Source organism: Camelus ferus, chromosome 24 (assembly GCF_009834535.1).
Source record: "Camelus ferus isolate YT-003-E chromosome 24, BCGSAC_Cfer_1.0, whole genome shotgun sequence".
In the NCBI taxonomy this organism is placed as follows: domain Eukaryota; kingdom Metazoa; phylum Chordata; class Mammalia; order Artiodactyla; family Camelidae; genus Camelus; species Camelus ferus.
This window is the reverse complement of record NC_045719.1, coordinates 15,125,422-15,148,729: the sequence shown is the minus strand read 5'-3', so window position 1 is coordinate 15,148,729 and position 23,308 is coordinate 15,125,422. Positions and strand designations below refer to the sequence as shown.

Below are 23,308 nucleotides of genomic sequence, written 5' to 3'. Positions count from 1 at the left end.
TTTTTTCCATTTTCTTAAAAGGGTCCTGTGCTCCTGTCTGCCTGACCTCCATTGAAGTCTACACCTAAGTTGCTCAACTTTTAAAACTTTTCAAGTAGACGTATGTAATTACCTGCATATAAACTCTCCTCCCTTGAAGATGATGCACTTATCAGGAAAATGAAAAACAAACCTGGTTTGACGCATGTCACCATGATTTCTTTGAAGGGAATTCTGCGGAATTACAATCACGATGATGGTAAAAATGATGATTCTGGTCTTCACAGTTGGACAGGTATTCACTGAACTTCCACCTTTTGTTGACTGTATCATGAATGGTTACAAAATAAAAAAGCTAATAAACAAGGACCAACTGTAGAGCACAAGGAACTAGATTCAGTATCCTGTAATAACCTATAATGGAAAAGAATCTGAAAAAGTATATATGTGTGTACAACTGAATCACTATACTGTACACCAGAAACTAACAACATTGTAAATCAATATAAATCTATACTTTGATGAAGTAAATAGAAAAAAATTAAAAAGGAAGCTACACCTTTTTACCTTCTAGACACAGACGCAAAACTATTAAAAGCAACTGTTCTTTATTCCCCAAATAAGCAAAGCACTGGTGTTTACTCCTGGACGATAATGAATGTTTATTGAGAGTAATGATAGTGCTGGTTATTATTTGATACTTTATATACATTATTTCATTTAATTTTCACAGCAGCTCTTTGACTTAAGGCTGCTTACAAGGAACAAAAGGCTGAGAGAAAGGGAATCATTGCTCCAGGTCACACAGCTGGAAAGTCAGAAGCCAGCCCCGTTGGGTTCTAGAGCCCTGCCTCCCCTGCCTTCCCGGCTTCTCCCCAGTCTCGGGCCAACAGGAAGCTTTTTTTTCGCCACTCATATTGCACATTACAGAGTGAGAGACTCTTCTGTTGATCATCTTTACTAAAACTTGGACCACTAAGAGGCAGGGTACCAACGATAGGGCTGGTTGCTCTAATTGGAGTAAAGAGAACCACAGGGCCCCAGAGAACTGCTGGTAGAGGACGGAACTAAACTGGACCCTGGGAATTACCGACTGAGACAGGTTTTCTATTTCAAATGTTTGTTCTCTTTCTACTCCATCTCCCTCCAACAAGACAGACTCAGGGTAGAAGGTGACGTGGAAAAGCAAAATAAGAACTGCCTTCATTTTTCCTTCTTGGCATTTAAAATGCTTGTTCCTTAACTGCCTTCCATGGTCCATAGTTACATATATATCTATTTCTGTACATGAGCCCACGTGTATAGTCAAGGCCTTCACTTACCTTGGGGTAAAACTTGATGAAACTCCAGCCTTTCCAGGGAGCCTCTGCTTCTGATACACATCTGTTGCCCAACGCAGGTTCGTGTGTCCAACACAGTGAGGCCAAACAATACCAAAACGTCAGAGTTTGGAACAGAGAAAGCTTTGTCGCAGGACCGAGTAAGGAGAATGAGCGGCTCACACCCAGAAAACCCCAGACTCCCCGAGGGGTTTCAGCTGAGCATCTTCATAGGCCCCATGATGGGGAGGTGTCCCAGGGTCTGTGGTCAGCTGGCACAATTCTCTGATTGGTTGATGGTGATCAATCCTTAGGCGCCAGAAGGTCCGCGGGCTAGGTGCTCATGAACATAAAGTAGTTAATGTCTTCCATTTGGTGGTGGTTTTAGCATCTAAAAAGCTCAGGAAATATGCATGGGGTACTATTATCTGGATACTTCAGAGAGGGGCTACAGCAGAGACCCCTTTAGGGTCCTGCTCAGTTACAACTGCCCTCTTTTCTCAGATGTACCTCAGTCTTGAGAACAGGTGTTGGACAATAAGGGCAGGGATGTTTTGGACAGAGAGGTTAATTACAAGCTCAATGGAGAAACTCGGTTTCAGTCTCCAATCCTTTTTCATCCTTCCCCAGATCTTTCAGAGAATGGGACAGCTACTGCTCTGGCTACTTTCTGCTGAAAAGGGGCATAGTCCTACCTCAATCTGGGCGATGGACATCAAGTCGGAAATATTCCCGAGTTTGAAGTCCTGGATCCAAGTCTTGTATGATTAGGATCTCATTCACTGAGGACTTTAGGAGAATAAGCCTGAAAACCAGGCTAGATCTGGCACTTTGGGGGAGACTTGTAAGCAGGTAGCCAGTGGTCTGCCTTTATCTGAGTAGGTTTTAACTTTTGATGTGGTATTAGCATACATGTAATAGGAGCGCTTGACCATGACACAAATCTTTTTCTCCTAACACTTGATCTAAAGCAATTTTACTGTCTAAAAATTTACTAGTTAGAAGCAGAGACCTTGAGGTCATAAGGTTGCAGCTGCCATCCGCCAGCAGACACTGCTTTGAGAATGGCTGGTGGTGTCCCAAGTAGGACACAGAAAATTCAAGTTCTCAACAATACGGGAACATGGCTGAAATCACGTCCACAGTGGTCACCTAGTTTTGCCCTGGATGTCTGAACCACAGCTACTCTATTGAGACTTTCAAGTGCATTCCCCTCCTCAAGGCCAAAGCAGATGTACAATGCATGTCCAAAAGGCCTTAATACAGGCCACTTGGGTCAGTAAAGTTTAAGTTAAACTATGTATAAGCCAGAATGCCTTCCCCATACCTCAGTGTGGGCAGGTTTTCCCATCATCTCCCCTTTGGATTGCAAATCTTTTAATAGAAGGCATTGATAATCAAAATATCCATCCCTCGATGCTGGGGTGGTGGCTCCTGACGCAGGTTCAGATCATGGCCCCTTGGTGCTAGGCCTCCTTTATTTTGCCTAGTTATTCATGTTAGAGGAAAATTAATCAGATAACATGAACAGGCTCAGAGGTATGTTAATGAAGAAACACTTTATAGGCCATACATTTTCTCACTTATACCCAGTTGTCACACAAGCATTGTTCCTGTGCTTTTAGCAATAGACATAAAGCAAGAATTGTTATACATTATGAGTAGTTATACTCTGTGACAACTCTGTTAGAGATTTCTCTTTCTATCCTAAACACTGAGGGCAACAGTGTGGTTACAAGTAAAATAATAACTTTCAATATTGATAGGGAGACAAATGTTTTGTGAACAGCTCAATTGAAAAACATTGATTAAAAGCCAACAATATTCCAGACAAAATCAAAGAAACTACAGCCACATTCATCAGTCCACCCAGTCCCATGCAATCAGTCCCTTCTACCAACAAACAGTTCCATGAAATCAAGAGTTTTCATTAGACTTTTCAAATATTCTACCCAGCTCAGCAGCATGATCCAAAAAAACCCCTGCAATTGTCAAAAGTCCCCTCCATGAATCCTCTTGAGGATAAAGCAACCCTGCAGAGCATCAGCTTAACTGTCCGTGAATGACAAAAGACCCCAAAAAGGCAAAGCAAAAGATCCGACCACAATGTTCTTGACAAAGAAGCTTCATCAAGTTGTTGTGACATACAGCACCTCAAGATAAAAACCAGAACCACGACTGACAGCATTACACCAGGACACATTCAAACTTGAAGAACTTTACACAATTTCCAGAATGTCCACACCAGTGACATTTATCCATACTTTACAATCCAAGGAGGCTTATCACTCATGTGACAATGCTTCCTGTGCCATTTAACATACCAACCAGTCCTAGTTAAATATTTTTCTGAGATGCCTCACGGGCCCTCTGAAGCACCCCAAAGTTAGCTGAAGTCAAAAGAACTTCTATTAAAGTTTGATAGGAAGTTGGTCAAAAATATAAAAAAGTTTCGCATAATCTGTTATCAGAAGCATTCTAAGTAAACGTGTTCTCTAACAGAGAGGAACCAAATCCAGTCCTGCACCAGGCTACTTTTAATAACAAAATTCATTTACCTAATTAAGGTTAATCTAATCTCAGCCCAATCGTGCACAGAACTCCTTTCTTAGAGCTCCCTTTCCATAAACTTTCTACAACTTGTATTCATATTTGTTTGTCCCTTATTTTTTTTCCCACCTAGAAACAACCAGCTCTAGGACCAAATCACTTTCTTTTCCCTTAACAAATGCAATTCCTGTCCTCATACCCTTTTTCACTCAAAACGTATATCCTACTTTCCTGCTGTATACTGAAATGTTTCCTTCATTATTTTTAATAGTTTTAATTATGTATTTAAATTAGAATCCTCAACTCAGTTCTTAACCTCAGCTCTTGAAAATTTTAATTTCTAGTGAAAACCAAGAAGCAAGCCATCATGAACCCTCTTTTACATTAACATTCTGTAGATTGACAAACACAAACACCAACAGTAATATCTACATCATGTTTTCTACATGAAGATATCTCAATGTGGCATCAAGCATATTTAATAATAGCCCTCAACACCTTTAGGTTGTCACATGTAAGCCCCATTACTCAAAGACATCTCAACTGACCAGTGCAAGTACTCACACACACACACAAATGACAAACATGATCCTACAAATAAAAGATCAGACAAGGTGTAGCCCACAAATTCCACTTCCACTCCCAGAAGGAGGCCTCCAGAGTGGCCTGGCTCCTGAAAGAGAACGGACCCAGAGTGGTTCCCGGTGAGCCCAGAATGGCTCACTTCCCACAAGGGAAGGAGCCCAGGTGGAGTGGGTAGAATTTTCCCATCCTGTGCATGTGGGAGTGACTCACCCCAAAAGTGATACACACAGAAACACAAACAACAAATAAACTACAGTGGCAGAGAAGGCAATTGGAGGAGGAGATGTTAAAAATTCCAATTTCACTCCCAGACAGAAGCCTCCAAACAGATGGGCCCAGCTCTCGAAAGAGAATGGACCCAGAGTGGCTAGCAGTGAGCCCAGAGTGGCTCACTTCCCAGAAGGGAATGAGCCCAGAAGAAGCAGAGAGAATCCCCAGCCTGCACAAGCTGGAGCCACGTACCTCCAGGCGACACCGAATGTGGACCACAGCTTCAGTCGTTTCTTGGCTCCAAACAGTCTCCTTCCCTGGGTGGCCGATGCCTGTCAGGGAGAGTCCCTCCTGGTTCCCCCAGAGTGAAATGTGCTCCGGCAGCTCCCGGGGACCCAGGAAAAGGGCTGTCCCTGGCCAGCGTTGGCCTGCCGCAGGCACAGACTCCTAGGCTGGCAGTGCGAAAATTAATATCAAACGTAAGTTCACGTGCCTGACACAGAGGCCAAAAAATACCAAAACATCAAGAGTTTGGAGCAGAGAAAGCTTTATTGCAGATCCGAGCAAGGAGAATGAGCAACTCACGCCCAGAAAACCCGGAACTCCCCCAAAGGGTTTCAGCTGAGCATTTTTAAAGGCCAAGTGAGGGAGGGGCGACCCAGGGTCTGATCAGCTGTGCACAATTCTCTGATTGGTTGATGGTGATAAACCCTTAGAAGGTCTAGGGGCTACATGCTCATGATCATCAAGTAGTTAATTTCTTCCACTTGGTGATGGTTTTAGCATCTGAAAAACGCAATAAATATGAATGAAGTACTATTATCTGGGTACTTCAGAGAGGAGCTAGAGCAGAGGTTACGTGGGAAGGGTCTGTCCCCTGGAAGGCGCCATAGGGTCCTACTCTTCACAAAGTCCACACTTGTAGTCAGATCCCTTTCCTTAACTGAGGAATAGTGTATTTTATGATTACAGTGTGACATAGCAAGCGCTTTGGAAACCAAGCAGAAGCAAGTAGGTTGGTGCCATCAGAAGTGACAAGAAAGAACACAAGAGATAGCATCAGGGCCTATGGTGACCGTTAGACTCCAGCACTAACAGATAATCACCTCCCCACTACGTGCATCAGTCCTGGGAAGTATTTTGTGCATTGAGTAGAACAACTTCAGCAGCTATTCTCCCTTAACTTTTTGGAGATCTGATGAAAGCTGCAAATAGACATGCGTATACACAAAGTTTTCCACATAATTTCAAAGCGTTTGTTACCTTAGCACCTGTCACCTGAAGCCAAGGACTCAGAACGAATGTGTCCTGTCCCTGCACAGTTTGCGGACACTGCCCCACTCTGGGCAAATAGCCATGGAACGGAGAACAGTCATGATGGCGTTAAGAGTGGAAAGTCTGCCCCCCTCGTTGCAGTTTATTGGTGTATTTTAAAACCATCAATTGAGTAGACAACACTGGGATTTTATCCCGGTGGGAGAAAGGGAGGTGGCAGTGCCCTGGGGTGGGAAGTGGTAAAGAAGATTTCTCAGAAATGGAGCTACGTACCATCACACAAATCGGATTTTGCTTTACTTGAGTTCCCCCACCGAAGAGCACTGAGTTTACCCAAGCAAACTGTGGCCAGGGACCAGGTCTGGCTTGGCTGCCTGTTTAGTGAATGAAGTTTCACCAGACAACAGCCACACCCTTTATTCACATGTTGTCTCTGGCTGCTTCTGCACTTGAAATTAGCAGAGTTGAGTCATCGGGCCACAGATGGTGTAGCCCACAAAGCCAGCAATTTTTACTTTCTGACACTTGGCAACCCTTGCTGTAAGCCTCCTGTTCTTACCCGGCTTCCTTTGACATCCGTGTCGTTTACTTACGTAGATGGAAGTAGAGATAGAAGTCTACAGAATCTGCAAAACTAACTCATGCAGACAGACCCGTCTCGTGTACACTCAGATTTAACAGTGGGTTTAATCACTGGTAGAGAACTCTGAAAACGGGCAAGAGAGATCTCCGAATAACTCTCTTTAGAAACGCAGTAGAGCGACTGTTGATTATTTGTATCCTTATCTCTTGCTGAAATGGCTTAATTTTCGTCCTAGGCTGGGTTCTCCAGTGCCTTCCCAGAGTATACTTAGTCAATACAAATTAAATTATTTAGTGTCACACCACATAGCATAGACGCAGGAAAGCAAAACCACCTCAGTAATCACACATAATGAATTTCAACAACATAGCATCTAAATTGCGTGTCTCTTGGATTACCCATAGTGCCTCTTTTCATTAGTGTCACTAAAAATTGCCTACAGAAATAAACATCGCAGTTGTGGAAACATGTCTTTGTTGGATAAAGCAAATGGAAAGAACAAACAAGAAGGCCCCTGCCCAGAAGAAATTTAAAACTTAGTACTTTATCTTTTAGTACTAGCATTATATAAATTTTTACATTATTCCAGTAGATTTGGATTGTTTGAGAAAGAGAACTGAATCTGTACCAATCTAGAGAGGTATTATTAATCGTTTATTGCTTTCCTGTAAAACAAATACGGCTTTCTAGACTTCACCACTGCACTGATGGAATATGATAAGAAAAGAAAAGGTTACATTAATGTGTTTGTTTCCTCTTTCTAAAACGCTTGCTTTTCTATAAAGCCAAAGAAAATTTTTTATGATATTAAAAGGACTGTATATCATAATACCAGTAGGGCTATGACTTAGAAACATATTTGGCTTGTATAATAAGCTTTTAAATATGCAAAAGTGAATTTTGAAAATTGAGAATTAGTTGAATTGAGAATGTAGTTGAATACAACTAAGTTAGCTGATTCCTTATTAGAACTATAAATATTAAATTCCAACCAGAAAAAAAAATTGTCTTAAATTTTATAATACGTATTCAGAGATTCTTTGGCTTAAAACATGGAGGAGTAATTTGTGTAGTAAATGTAAATGAATTATCAGAAACCCACTCACAGCTTCCTACTGAATGTAAATTAGATGCTGATGGATGCTGTTAATCTGTATGAACCAGTTGTGACTGCTGTTTGTGCACGCTTCTAATAGGGGCAGCATATATAGTTTTTACAGCAGCAAAGTTGCATGTACTCAGTGCTCTGTGGGTCCAGTACAATCAGGGCCATTGATGGCTTGTGGCAGTCGAGCCCACTGGGATGATGTATATGGTAAACATCCCTTAATAAGATACGGATGCCCAGTTATCGTTGGGAGAATGTGCTTGGTCACACTCACCAGGGCTAGATTTTTCTGTTTTCATTCAACAGTTCACAGAGTTTCATCTTCCTAGTGTCTTGAAACTTTAACTCCCATGTGTCCTTACGTAGCTTATTTATAGGAATTGCAAGGGGATTTGGGAGAGTGTTGGTGGGAGCAGTAATAGTCGGGAAGTCTCATACAAGCCATACGGATGAGCGCGTGATTGTAGCAGTGTGCAAAGTAGAGACTCAGCGCTGCTCCGTTCGTTGAATTCCTCCTGATTTTTGTGGGCTTTTCGGTTTGTTTGTTTCTTTTTATTTTTGCCTTTGAAACTGTTATTCTTTTGGTTCCCGGTCAGACATGGATCTCAACCCCAGTTCCCTCTCGACCCTGCGTGTGAATTTGGGAGATCAAGGAATTGAATTTATTTCCTATGTGGAAAATCCCAGTTCACCCAAGATAGTCCCAGTTTGCATCTCCTATCCCAGAATAATTATTAATCGTGCCCTCTTTCACTCTGAAGTGCCCTGGTTTGGACGATGAATTATATGGACATCCTATTTATAGCTGAAGTGAAGGTAATACCCCCACCCCCAGCCTTGTGGTGTGTGGTGATTATATGAAATAACGTGAAAATGAACAGCATGGTTCTTTTGGTTTACAAAAAATAAAATTTTTGTTACAGTAGGTAACCTTGAATTCTATAATAATGATGAACGATTTTATTCATATATATCTTATACATACATAGATGGGGAAGTTGCTGTTTGAGAAATCGATAGAATATTTAGGTGACTGTTTACTGTGCATCAGGAATCAACACTCTGCATTTAAAAGGAATAACTCGTACTGTATTTGTATCATCAGAGATGTCTACTGCGCAGCTCCGTGTATCATTGTTTCAGCGTCCCTGTCTGTTATTTCAATTAATTTGAAGGCAGTGGTACCCTTGTGGCAGAGCATCATTTAAAATTTAGAGCAATTCTTTTGATGAGCAACGTGCATTTTACCTCAGCGTTACATTTCCTGGGATAACATGGTTTTGCAACTGAAATGATAATTTGCGAGAGTAACTTCTATCATGCTACTGTGATCTTACATATCTTTGCTAGAAAAAAATGAATCTAGTTTAAGACCATATGATTTGATTCCGGGATTATTATATATGCTAATTCAATATTTGGGATTTACTGTAGGGGTTTTAAACTATTTTTAGAAAGTGGAAATAATTTGTTATGCTGTAGTAAAATGATTAATTGTGCATTAGAATCCTACAAAGCAAACTAAACATATTTATACATAGAACTTCGGCAATTTAAACTGAGAGTCTTTAGCTTCAGCCATTCAGCCTGACTTAGTCATCTTTCATTAGAAGATTTCTGGTTTGTATTCAAAAGCAAGAAATTATTCATGAATTCTAAATATTACCATATGCAATAATTTTGACAAGACTATACTGTTCCTTTTTCCTTCCTTCCTTCCTTCCTTCCTTCCTTCCTTCCTTCCTTCCTTCCTTCCTTCCTTCCTTTTTTCTTCCTCTTTTCCTAATAATATGAGTGGTGCTTGGGGGAACATATACCTCCATCTGAAGAGGAGACTGCTGTTAGGCATGTCTGATGAACTATCTCACACATAGCCCATAGGTGACAAACTCTTTTCTGTTCCCAAAGGATGCTCAGAAAGATCTGTAACAGTTCTTCGGCCTTTATGTCTGTATGATCCTGAGTGAAAGCTACATCTTTTTTTAAAATTCTATAATTCACCCTTTTTACTGCTGAGTGTAGGTTTTCCCACCTGCATCCGTTAGTCTCTCTAGAGGATGACGCCCTTCTCCAGAATGAGGGGTAAGTGAGCAGGCGTGGGGTGCGGAGTGGAGGGACTAGGTGATGAGGTCAGGGGCTGGACGAGCTGAGCTTGAGTTGCTCAAGGGACATCAGCTGGAGATGTCGCCCAGGCCATTGCTTGCTCCCATCCCTGGGCACAGGTGTTCTGGGGCCACATACAGGCAATGGGTCCAGACTGATGGCTGGGAGGGGAGGCAGAACACACTTCGAGGAGGACGTATTTCCTGTGCTAAACCTTGAAGGACAAGTAGGAATTAGCTAGTAAAAGAGGGCTGGTCTATTTTCCTTTACCTCTCAAACACCTCTTGCCCGATGTGACCTTCTGTTAATCTTTGACAGTTACACACTTTAAATGTCTGTTCTATAAGAACATATGCATTCAATATAGAATTTATTGAACTGGTCCACCTAGGAAAAGGAATATAGGGCATTTTCCCCTTGCTAGTGCTAGCTTAATTCATCACAGCCGGTTGGAAAGAATTGGGGTGGGACCTGGCATTCTTGGGTGGTTGAGGAGGGTCCCAGGGCAGCTTGGTTCATCTGCTTTTACTGTTTCCTTTTTGAAGCCAGAGAGGGCCTTCAGTCTTAGCCCAGGCCAAGCAGTTGACATACGTAGAAAGTAAGGCTCAGAGAGCCACTAGCATTTAACAAGCCTGGGGACATAAGCAGAGCAGGACTTGAGACCCCCTACCTCTGAGCCCCACGCTATTTGCACAGCCTTTTTAAAAACATTAACTAACAGCCTTATTAAGGAATAATTCACAAACCACCAAATTCACTCTTTTAAAGTGTACAAATCCATGGTCTTTGCTATATTCATGAAGTTGTCTAACTGTCACTACTATTTTTTTTGTGTATATATTTTTATTGAAGTATAGTCAGTTTACAATGTTGTGTCAATTTCTTGTGTACAGCACAATGCTTCAGTCATATAGTGACATACATATATTCGTTTTCATACTCTTTTTAACCATAAGTTACTACAAGATACTGATATAGTTCCATGTGCTATACAGTATAAACTTGTAGTTTATTTTATATATAGTAGCTAGTATCTGCAAATCTCCATCTCCCAATTTATCCCTCCCCCTCCTTCCCCTGCCCACTCCAGAAACCATAAGTTTGTTTTCTATGTCTGTGAGTCTGTTTCTGTTTTGTAAATAAGTTCACTTGCCGTTTTTTGTTTCTTTTGGATTCCACATACAAGTGATATCATATGATGTTTTTCTTTCTCTTCCTGGCTTATTTCACTTATAATGACATTGTCCTGGTCCATCCATGTTGCTGCAAATGGCATTTTATTTTTTATGGCTGAGTAGTATTCCATTGTATAAATATAATTTTTACTATCACCACTATTTTTATCGCCACCCAGAGAAACCTCGTACCCAGTAGCAGTCACTTCTCACCCCACCCTCTCCCAAGCTTCTGGGAACAACCAGTCTACTTTCTGTCTGTACAGCTTTGTCTGTCCTAGACATTTGTATACATGGAATCACACAGTATGTGGCCCTTTGTGTCTGGCTTCTTCACATAGCTTCATGTTTTGGAAGTTCATCCATGTTGTATCATGTGTCAGGACTGTAGTCCTTATTATGACTGAATAACAGTCCACTGTGTGGATCTGTCACTTTTATCCATTCATCAGTTGGTGGACATATAAATAAAACAGATAAACCACAAGGTCCTACTGCATAGCACAATATTCAATATCTTATAATAACCTATAATGGAAAAGAATATATATACGTACAATTGAATCACTATGCTGTATATTAGAAATTAATTACACAACACAACACAACATTGTAAATCAGCTATACTTCAGTTAAGAAAAGAAAAGAAAAGAAACCATTGCTTAATCCAAGGGCACAAAGATTTACCCCTATCTGTTCTTGTTAGGGTTTTATAGTTTTAGCTCTTACATTTGGGTCTTTTGATCCATTTTTAGTTGATTTTTTCATAGATTACTTCTAAATGGTGGCTTATCTGTGTCTCCCAGCTGTTTTATCTTTAAAGTATTTCCGGTGTTTCAATCCACATGAAAAAATTATATGAAAAGTTTTAAGAAAAACACCAGTTTTCACTCTTCTGTGTCTTATGTTTAGTCATTTGGGGGAAATCTACTTACTGACATACAGTGATTAATTTCAACTTTTTTTAACCTAATACTATTGTGAGCTGAAGAAACACATGTTCTCTTTTACAGTAGCAAATACAAGCCAGTGTAGTACTGAAGACTCTTGCTCTGTTAACCTGAACAGTTGGTCTCTGTTCTAGAACAATATCTTCATTTTCTGAGAACATTTGTTTGGGATCTTTCAATGAAAGCATCTCTCTTCCCATCAGCCTCTTATCTGCACAATGAACAAAGCTACTGAGTAGAAGGCAAAAAAGCTTAAGACATGCAGGTGATTTGGAAACTGCCACATCCCATATGCTGTAAGTGCTAAAAATGTACTTCCATACCAAAAGTGGAGTTTGGGCAACTTCACAGTTTATTCTGCTCTTCCAATAATATGCTACAAAGTTTTCTTATAAAGTCATTTATTATTTTTATTTTTCATTAAAGCATGATTTTTTTTTTAGGTCTTTACTATGCTTAGTTCAGCATGCAGTGATAATGCTCTTTTTGTAAATACTATGTTTAAATTCAAGGGTGTTAATGTCACTTAAAATGTACCATATAATTCAAAGAGCTTCAACCACCCTGAAATATCATACATTGATTAAAAAGCTGAAAAGGAATTTTTATTCTGAATTCAGATAAATTGGTTTCTATTCTGTAGTTATTATTTTGATATACTTAGCTTTTCAGGTTTTTAAAAAAATCACTGTCATAAAGACCTTAGTTTCATACTTTACAGTGATGAATATAAAAACTGAAAATTATCTGTTAAATATTGTCATTGTTAGGATGTAAAGGGTACTGGGCATTATAGAAAACCATAAAATAGTTTACTTAGCAGTATTAAATAGAACAATAAAATTTCAGTACTGATTTTTATTTTTAAACAATAGATCAATAATGGTTTTCATGTAGCAGGTCAGTAATTTAGTTCAGTATTTGGCAAAGCCACTCGCAGCCGCTTCAGAGGGGTTTCTTCTGCAAAAAGAAATTAGTTTGCACCTGCCATGAAAGTGGACAGAAACAGGGTTCAGCCTCCTGGGGTTGCCCTCTGGGGCGAGTTTGTGAACTGCTTCCAGGGCTGTCACAGTGACCTTTGCAAGGAGCTTGGTAGGCTGCAGCGGGGACAGGAAGTTTGCTGTGTTTTGGAATGCAAGCAAAAATATTGGTACATTGTCTCTCGGGACGACTCTCCGAGCACTTTCCCTTCTGTGTGGGGTTGGGAGGGTGGGCTGCGTGTGGAGAGATTTGCCATATGGGTTGGCTTGTGTCCGAAGAAGGAACCCTTTCAGATTCGGATCTGATTACAGAGACGGAGAAATAAAACTGCAGTGGGGGCTGCTTTTGTTTCTGGAAATAAGGGAAGGCCTCTGTCTGTTGAAAAAATTGCCTGTGCCTGGGGGAGCAGTCATTCAATAGAGAACATGACCCAGAAGGAGTCCAGGTCAAGGTAACAGCTTTCCTCATCTGCTTCTTCCTTTTTTTTTTTTTGAAAAGCTGTATTTTCTTGATTGTCTATCATTGATTGAGTGTTTACTCTGTACCAAGTGGTGTGCTTTTCTCTAGTGGATTATTTAATCCTCACAGCAGCAGCACGGAGTTAAACTCTGTTATCCTCATCTTGCAAAGGATGGTAAATCAAGGTTGTCCGTGCAGTTGGGCTGCGGAGCCCAAATTCTTTTGTAAACTTCGGGAAGAATATTTTTTAATATTCTTAGTTGCAGTAGATACTGCTTTCCATGTATTTAAATACTTATTAACTGAGAACTTGCTTCTGCACCTCCAGTCTTCCTCAAAGGATCTTTTTCCCTTTCAAAGAATCCGTAGGAACTGGGGGCCCTAACCTTTCTTAAGTCTCTGAGGCAGCTTCTGCTAGTTATGATTACAGTTCTGTGTTTTATGGAATCTTACAAAATTATCCATTGTCAAAGGCACTATTATTTTATATATACATATGTGTGTGTATATATGTATATGTGTGTGTGTATATATATATATACATCTCTAAGAAAGGAAACGGATGCCAAATAAACTGTAACTGTGCTTTTTATCACCTAAAATTTTATTTTGTACTTTTTTCAAGTTGAATTATAGACAGTTCCAGTGTGTCAGTTTCTGGTATACAGCATAGTGTTTCAGTCATGTATTTTCTACTTGTTAAATAAGCTCTTTGAGACTTCCTTAGACATAGAGTTTCATTGTTGGGCCATGGAAACAAGAAAATATATGTGAAACAAATGAAGGTATTTCTCAGTCGTCTTTACATTCCGAGTGGAACTCCTCTGCATCGTGTTCCCACTCAGCCATAGATGTCCTTACTTTTCCACACAATGTGGTCCTCTGTGCGGTCAAGAGCATTGTTGAGACAGCACTTCCTAGAAATGCTCTACCATTTGTCTCCAGGGTTTTCTTCCAAACTGCAGGTTCTCACGGGTGTGCCCAGGACACGAGGATACATCACGGCCACCACTGAGCCAGCGTGACTGTAAGATGAAGCCTAATTTTGGAGACGCAATTATAGAATCAAAATACAATGTGGTCCTGCTAGAGGAAGAAACAAAATCAAAAGCCCAGATCTCTTAACTTCATCACCTTTAGTGGGGCTCATCTCTTTATCTCTTGACTGTTCTTGTGCAAATGATGAGTAATGATGACAAGAATACAGGCAATGTGCTATTTACAGTATTATGTGTGGCTGGTTGGTTAATTCACTCTGGACGGTTTGAACTAGGAGACAGCAACAGTCCTGGGATCTGAAGCTGAAATATGGCGTGGAGAGGTGCCAGAAGCCCACCGTAGTCACGTGGAAGCTGTGTGAGCTTAAGCAAGTTACTTCTCCGCAGCCCCTTTTCTTCATCCAAAAAAATAAAAATAAAAGGATGATAGTTTCTACCTCAGAGTGTTTTGGTTTAATGAGTTAATTTCTATAAGGCCTTTAAAACATCGCCTTACATACTGGTAAGTGCTATTTATGTTAAGTAAATTAGTGAATAAACAAATAAATGACTGATATCATCAGGAGGTAGGGAGCAAGGTGTAAGCAGAGGCCAGCCAGTGGAGAGGAGAACGGAGCAGATGTGCAGAAACTGCACTGGGACCCATGCTGGCCCGGAGGACCTCCTTCCCTATTGGAGGAGCCTGACAGTGGAATCCCCTGGTCGGGGGGTGGGAGATGAGCTCCCATACATAGTACTTTCCCTGAGTGTAAATAAAGGTCATGGGGAGGGGGGCTGAGTGAGAGAAACAGCGAGAGAGAGAGAGAGAGAATGGAGGTTGACGGGTTGGTGGCTGATAGAGATAGTAGAAAGATGATCAGAAACAATGAATACCATGATTCTCTACCCAACATTGCCCTCACTCAATTGTCTCAACCACCCACCAGGAATAGTCTTACCAAAAATAGCCTCACCTTTTGGAGTTTAAAAAAATTATATGATTATTAAAGATAGCTTGGCCATTCTGTAACTTTGCAACTAAAGCATTTTAACTGCTTCCTCAGTATCTTTTGGTCCAGAAATGACCCAGGATAAGACCCAACCCACAGGTTGTAAACCTACTGAGCCCTCTTCAGTTGGAGAGGAGAAATTTTCTGAGACTTTCCTTTGAGACTTTTCAGCCTCATTCTCTCAGAAGTGAATTTACCTAAGCAATCAAAGTTTCTTCCTTTTACAAACAAAAAGGTTTTGCCCTTTGGGTTCTTGATGGACAAGCCAGTTCCATGCTTATCTGATGTCAGGTGGGGGCAGAACCAAGGCGCTTACTCTCACGTAATTCTGCCTTCTTCCTCCATGTTCTTTTGGGGGAAGAACTCAACTTCACTTCTTTACAACTCTTTCATGTTAAACAACAAAAGCTGTAACTGCAGGGGGAAGAAAGTTGGCTTTGGAATTCTGTCACCTGCCTTCCAGTGCCTGGCAAGCCTTCAAGCCTCAGTTTTGTTGTCTCTCAAATAGGGAGACTGGTGTATAGTTACTCCAGAGAGCTATTGCGAGAATCCTCTGCAATGTTGTAATGTAACCTCTTAGTTTTTCAAATAATAGTGCCAGCTCAATAAAGTCAATGAAACTTGGTCACAATTAGATATCCCACTTGTGTGTAAAGCAGAGGGGAGGATGGGACTAGGGATCAGTTGGGGCCCTTTTCCAAACAATATATACCCCCCAACCCCAACCCCAACCCCTCCAAGACTCCTTACTGAAATGAGCCACCCTTACTCCTGGCGGGGGGCAGGGAGGGGCAGAAGTCAAAGACATGGTGCTGCTTCTCTTTCCATCCTCTGACCCTGAGGCTCTGCTTGGGGGACACCATGCCCCCCAATTTGAGAAGCTTAACACTTATTTCGATGATAATTACTTTAAAGTCCTTTTTGGCAGCCGTATATGTATGTATATGATTTTACGTGTGTGTGTGTGTGTGTATATATATATATATATATATATATACACACACACACACCAGAGTCAGTTCCTGGTTTTCATATTTTGGTGTAATCTTTCCTGATAAGGATTTGACAAGCTTTAGTTCTTGACATACTTTTGTTCCAAGGTCCGGAAAAGATGGGGGGCCGTCTTATTTCTGACCCCCTCTTTCTCAGCGCTGTTGGTGGGACTGACAGCTCCCTGAGGGGGAAGAGTCAGTTTGATAAGGGGTCCAGCTGCCTCTGGGGCAGGGGGGCCACGTGGGGGAGTGCTGGCTGTCATCATGGGAGTCAGGCACCCGGCCAAGGTGAGGAAAGTGTGAGGGCTTAGCGAGACCTTGTGGAAGGAAGTTCATGGATTGAAGCCATAAATTCACGAGGCTGGTGGCCATCCCTAGGCTGCTAGCTTGCATGGGAGCCTAGGGTTAGACCAGAGCTAACAGACCTTCTCTGCCAGATGAAGCCGATTTCTTTTTGTCTCTTATTTAGTTGTATATTATAGGCCTTCTCCCTTCCTTATTTTTTGCTGCTGAGTAGAAATGGCAGCTGAAGTTCATTCCTTTCCAAGTGATAAAGAAAGAATATAGAAATGGAGGTTGGGGGGCGCTGTACATGTTTAGTTGCTCACAGTTTTGGTGGGAGCAGTAGTTTGTTCAATAAATTGTTTTTATTCTAGGCTTTAAGAGTGCTGGGTTCTGGTTATTCTGAGCTATTGGACATTAGTTTGCCATTTTAAAGAGACCAATCCAATTGTTTTTGATGAAACATGAGGGTAATAAACACTACAAAAAGTAAGCTCAGTAGTGGGAGAAGGAGGGTATAGCTCAGTGGTAGAGCACGTGCTTAGCATGCACGAGGTCCTGGATTCAATCCCCAGGACCCCCATTAAAAATAAATAAATAAACAAATCTAATTACCTCCCCAACCCCCAAAAAGGTGAGTTCAGTTTGCCTAGTTTAATGATGTGAAGAGCACAGGAACCAAATAGAAGCGCATTTCCAAAGAAGTTAAAACGGAAACATCGTGTAAAAACATCTGTTTGAACTTGTGTTGGATTTTTGAGAAGGAAGTATATACAGTGACTGAAGCTTTTGTCCCATTTTCTGGTGTTTGATAGCCCCCTAGTTTCTGTCTCATCTGTAGGTAAATCTGTCCCCATTTCCGGAGATAGGATGGCCTTGACCTCAGGGACATTCGGCTTGGATCCTGTTTCAGGGTATGATCATCATCTGACGTTCATCATCCTCAGTGCTCACTTTCTTCTTGACCTTGAATCGCTCTAGAAAGTCATTTTCCACCAGCATCTCTGGTTGTGGAGTTTTAGACACCGAAGTGCTCGGGGTCACGTGTCGAAGGCTTGCAGACTGGAGTTGCTTTCTCCTCCTTCCTTTCCGTCTAGAACTCATGGCAGGCCGTTTTTAATCTCTACACATTTTCTCAAGCCCTTTCTCAAGTCCTCAGTGCCGTATGGCAGGACTCTGGAGCTAGAAGGAAGCCCTCAAATGGTCCCACCGTGTCCCCTTGGTAAGATGGAAGAGGGGGAGGCAAAGACTGAGGTTATGTACTTGTCTCCAGGTCGCTGGCTGAGTAATGGTCGAAGTGTAACTCAAGCCCGTGTCTCCCAGCGCTCTCTGGTGCTGTCTCAACCGTAACACGTTACTTTGGTTGGTTAAACTTGTTTGTTGCCTAGCTATCACTTTTGTTATTTTAATGATTCTGCATCATTATAATGGTTTAAAATCCACGTGTGAAGTGAAGAGCCATGTGATACAGTTACTTTCTCTCAACCCATATTTTAAGGGCTCCCTGTGTGCAGAGGGCAGAGTTGGGAGCTTATACGTGGCAGTTCTCAGTTAATTCCATGATAAACTTTAAAGTAGGTGAGGGAACTAGGATTTGAATCTGTTTCTCTGTCTTCAAAATCTCTGCCCTCTCAGTATCTCACAATTACATATTCACCATAAATACCCCTCTCACACTTGAGGGTTTTTTTTCCATTTTCAATCAGATGATGTCTAATCAGAATAATGTTTTTTTCACTAAACTATGATCCTGCTTTGCTTTAATTTAGAAATAAAATTCAAGAGAAAAAAAACTCAGGAAGAACCCTTGGAATGAATAGGGTGATGCATGTGAACAGTCCTAATAATGAAGCTGTTTGAAGTTACAGAAATGACATCTAACTTTAGCAGCTCCATCAGCTCCATTAGTTGGATAAGAAAGGACTTTGATATTTGGCTACGAAAAGAGTCCTTGTTTTGACTCAAGCTGGATGTTCCAGCTGTTCATTTGAAGTGTTTCTTTTAGGTTAGAAAGATGTAGATAAATGTATGTCCTCTTCTTATTGTAATAAGATTCTTGAGAATCTCTAGTTTTAAAACCCTGAAAGTTTTACGAACACACATCTAAATGAGTAGTAAACCAGAGCGGCAGCAGTTATGAGACTGTAAAGTTGTGCTGGTTCCATGTTCCGTGTTGTTCTGCTGTAGATTCTAGCAGTTAATATTTTATTTTAGTTATTACGTTTTTCAGCTCTAATGTTACCATTTGCTCCTTCTTTATACTTTCTCATTTGAGGGTGAGACTTTTTATCTATTTATTTCCTGAGTGTTCACTGTTACTTCTTAAACTGTAGTTTTAATAGCTGCTTCAAAGTCTTTGTCTCTGAAGTCCAGTATTTGAGTTGATGTCTTTCTTTTCCCTTCCAAGTTCATATTTTCATATTTTCATCTCAACTTGGAAGGGAAAAGACAGGGTTCTGGCCGTTTGTATGCCACATAATTTTGGTTTTGAATTGGGACACATTGAGTGTTCTGCTATGGAACTCAAGGTCTTGAAGTCTCGTTTAAATTTTAAGCAGAAAATTGATTTTGGTTTTGCTTTGTGTTAGCAGGTATTGAACAGGTTAGGTTCAGGCTACAAGTTTCAGCTTGCATTTTGGGGCCGTGGTTCCCGTGTCAGTTCAGTTTGCACAGCCTTTGCAGTGCTAATTGGATCTGACTTCCTTGTGCCCCACCTCGTAGCCAGTCGGGGTCCGGGCATTGGTCTGTGCTGCAGTTCGTTCTCCAGGCATTTGGTGGGTTTTTGAAGGTCAGAACCACGTGCAGCTCGGATGTGAGCCCAGGAGTTCTGTCCAACTTTATGAAATTTCTTCTCTCTCGGGCTCCCTTCTCTTTGTGATCCTACTGGTATTTTCTGGCTCCTCAAGGCCCCTTTCCCAGGCCTCTAGCCAAGAAGTCAAAGCTCTAGTTTTTCCTCTCTGCCCTGTGCTTCCTGCAGTTGCATCTGTGTCAGGGTGATGTTGCCAGAGGACAGAGAGACAAAAAAGCAAGAGTGATTTGCCCATCTTCTTGGGACCACTTATCCCGATCAGAGAGGATTCCCCACCTCAGTTTTAGGGACCTACCCGGTTCCTGACACCGCTGCCACTGGACTGCTTGAAGACTCTGGTGTTTTGCTACGCTGGATTCTTATCCCCTTCCCTAGTCTGCCAGCTGCTTGCTTTTCAAAGTCCTCAGGTGCCTGCTCCACACATTCTGTCCAGGGCTTGCAGTTGCATTCACTGGAAAGACAGAGTGACATTCCTTACTCTATCTTATCTGGGATCCCAAAAGAACCTAGAAAGGCTGTGGCTCTCCTGAAGGTGCCAGCCAGGCTGAGGCCCCCTTGCTTTCAATGTATTTGCTTATTTGTTCAACCCTAGTGTGTATGTTGTGGGTGATGGGGATAGAGAGAGAAGAGAGGATTTCTGAACGGGCAGCCTGTGAGGAACAATTAGAGTACAGTGTTCGTGTACAGGTCTTTTATTCTTCAACATTACAGGATTGAGTCAAACACAGTTTTCAAAGCCACTAGAGTCCACATCTTCCATTCCATCAGCATGTTTATCTGCACCCTGCATTTGTGATAGTCAGATTCATTTGGTAAGACAACATTTTAAAGGTTGGATCTCACATTTTTAAGGTACCCTGAAATGCCAGCGTACTCTACCGTGGCTGTCTTTGGTCTGTGCTCTGGGTCTGAACACATGCAGAGTTGCGCTTCAACGTTAGTTGTTTCTTCCAGTTACCACTTGGAGTTCACTCAGCGACACTGTCGTCCATTCTCGTGGCAGTACTGCAGGACACACGGATATGTAGACGGTGTTCTAGGACTTGACTCGTGAGTCTGCCATGACAACTGACCTATTATGTGTTTGCTAACAGAAGAGGCCAAGGCTTCTTAGAACTGCCTCTGATATCCATCGTGTTTCAGAGTTCAAACAAAGGGACTGTGACCCGCTGTTGGAAACCAAATTATTACCATGTCATGTGCCTCTGTTTTCATGCTACTGGATTGTCTAGCACAGACCATGATTTCTGCTCTCGAATGTGTTCACCAATCTTTGTCATGTAGAAAGTGGCCAAGTATTTAGCTGTTTTTTGCTTTTTTCACATGTAATTTAGGCCAATAGCAATAAAGATGAAAGAATGTCATTCTTCCCCTGAACCAGGAAGGGGTAAGCTGGAATGGCCGTTCGTTCAGCATTAAATTTCACCTCTCATTGGATCAGTGCTTTTCCTTGAAGAAGTAAAGTGTCCTTTATCCTCATAGATTAACATGTTGTCAAGAACCTGGGCCGGAAACGCAGCCGACGAACTGTAGTGCTCTCTGGCTTCTGTCAGTTGAGATCACTTTTAGAACCTGACAGTGCTGTGTTGTGAGATACAAAAATATCTTGGCAGCGCCAGAATTCAGAATGGCATGCAGCCTCTCCTTTTGAGGTGACCACGGCTACCTTTGCAGAAGGGATCTGTTTTGTTTGGAAAGGTGTAGGCTTGGTTATTGAGTGCTGGTAACAGTGATTCTGGGAGATGGCCATAATTATGCAGAATGGGGAAGTTGTTTTAGGAACTATTTATATTGGAGTCTCATGATAGAAATAATCCTTAGTGATAGGTTGTTGGTGTCAGAGCCACTAAGATGATTTAGAATACCACTCGGGAGTTCTAAGAGGAGTAAATTTCTAATAGCTATTGTATAATGATAGTCTGAATTAACTTGTTACTGATATACGAAAAGCCTCACAGTGAATACAGATTTGAACTGCGACATCATTTCCCTTTATTCTTTGATGGAGATGACAAGTGTTAACATGGGCAATGGATTAGACAGCTCCAAAATTGACCTTGTCCTTGCTTCCCGTTAACTAATAAAAGGAAGTGATCACTGCAGTCTTCGTTTTTAGAGAGAGATCTTTTCAGGGAAAGGGACAGCACACAGAGAAACATAAAATTCATTCTGTAAATGCTTTTGAAAATGTAAACTTTTGCTAGAGCTTTGCAAATGATAAAGACAAACTCAAGCTGCTTATTTAGAAAAGAATACAGGAGTATCGTGAAATCCAAGGGCAAGAATGCAGCAAAGGATGAAGTGAGGAACTGCAAAGATGGCAAATGGTCTGATTGGCTTATCTGGGGTCATGTATCCAGCCTCGAGCCAGTCACCTGTGTCCTGGAAGTTGGGCGTGTAGTTCAAATGTTGCAACTGGGGTTCCTTCTCTTTGGGGAAAGAGTGACATTTAATGATGAAGAATTAAACTACAGAGAATCCCCCAAAGTGATCTATTACAATATCATATTTAAATTTGCCAGCTTATTATAATTAAAGCCTCTAATGATGTGTGGCCTTTAGGAAGGTTACACAGTTTATCAAACTTGCAAATATCGTAAGTTTTTCAACTATTTTCATTTACCAGCTGTCATGCTGTTCTAATAATTTTCCTCCAGGTGGCTGCTCTATCTCTTAAAGATCACCACATTTTTAATGGCATTATATATTTTTAAAGGGATGGCTTCCCTTACCCCTTACGTAATCCATCACCATTTTTAGAATGCTCTACAATATACTTTGCCTCCATATATAGTCATATTCTCTCATGCAATTTTTCTTAAATTGCACTGCACCCCTTTCCTTCCCTTTCTTCATGCTGTTGTATGTTGGAGCTTTTTTGAGACCTAAGAACTTTAACTTTCAAATTTAGAAACTATAGCTTTAATACATCAGTAAATGATGTGGCATTTTTGAAAGGTCACATTTTTTATGGTTGGAAGGAAAATAGGAAATATTTATGAGTCATTTTAGTTGTCTCAGTGAGTTTAATGCCAGCTTTTCTTTCCAAGTTTAGATGCTTAATTTAAACCCAGAGTATCACTTATCTTCCACGTGCCTGACTTTAATTTTCATGACATGACAGTATAATGATACAGTTGTTTGCAGTCGAAACTTGCCTGTGCGGTTGTGGGTGGTAAGCATGTTGCTCCTACCAGCTTTTCTGTTCGTGCTAGTGGTGTTACACCCAGACCACAGCTACCTTGGATGTCACCATTGTCCCCATTGGAGAAGTGAGCACTTGATTTGCAAATCTAACTACAGGAGGCAGGCGCTACTGGTCTCTCTCCAGCTCTGTCACGTCTTAACAGAGGCACCTTGGGCTAGTCATTTCACCTCTTTGAGCTGTCATTTTTCTCATCTATAAATTTGTGGACAAGAATTTATAGAGCTATTGACCTTTAGAGACAACACTTAACACAGTTCCTGGGAAAATCATCACTGCTCACTAAATGGTAGTTACTATTAATTTTTCGTAAATGAGCTGTGCTTCTTGCAGAATGTTAACTTCACCAATGCAAAGCTCCTATCCTAGTTAATTTGATACCCACTTTGTTGCTTTGCCGTGGCAACTGTATACGGCTCTCCTAAACTTGGAGCTCCCAGCAGCTATCGTGGGAAGCTGGAGCAATGAGGGCAATAATACAAACTTAGGAGTGAACTGATAAAATAAGTGACAAACTCATCAGCTATTCAGGTCATATTAAATTGATTGAGTTGGTTAAGTTGTGACAGCTCTAAGGAGAATTACAAAGAGGAATTTCCATAGAATAAAGTAGGAACACATCTGAAGACTGAAACTCATGTGCAGCAGAAGGAAACTGAAAGAACAAGCCTGTAGACGATAAAGTGAATTATAAGTTGAGGCAAGAATTGCTGTCATGTGTGTATTTTTCTTTAGATCCTGAGATTCACATTTTAC

General features: G+C 41.2%; 1 protein-coding gene and 1 long non-coding RNA gene across 2 annotated transcripts in view; both read left to right on the top strand.

The window, feature by feature from the left end:
• The window catches only part of GAREM1 (GRB2 associated regulator of MAPK1 subtype 1), a 168,100-nt gene that overhangs the window by 19,541 nt on the left and 125,251 nt on the right, over window positions 1-23,308 (top strand).
• On the top strand, window positions 13,067-14,685 carry LOC116659530. The gene is made up of 2 exons (XR_004314890.1): window positions 13,067-13,269; window positions 14,223-14,685. It is a non-coding gene; the product is annotated as an uncharacterized LOC116659530 (long non-coding RNA).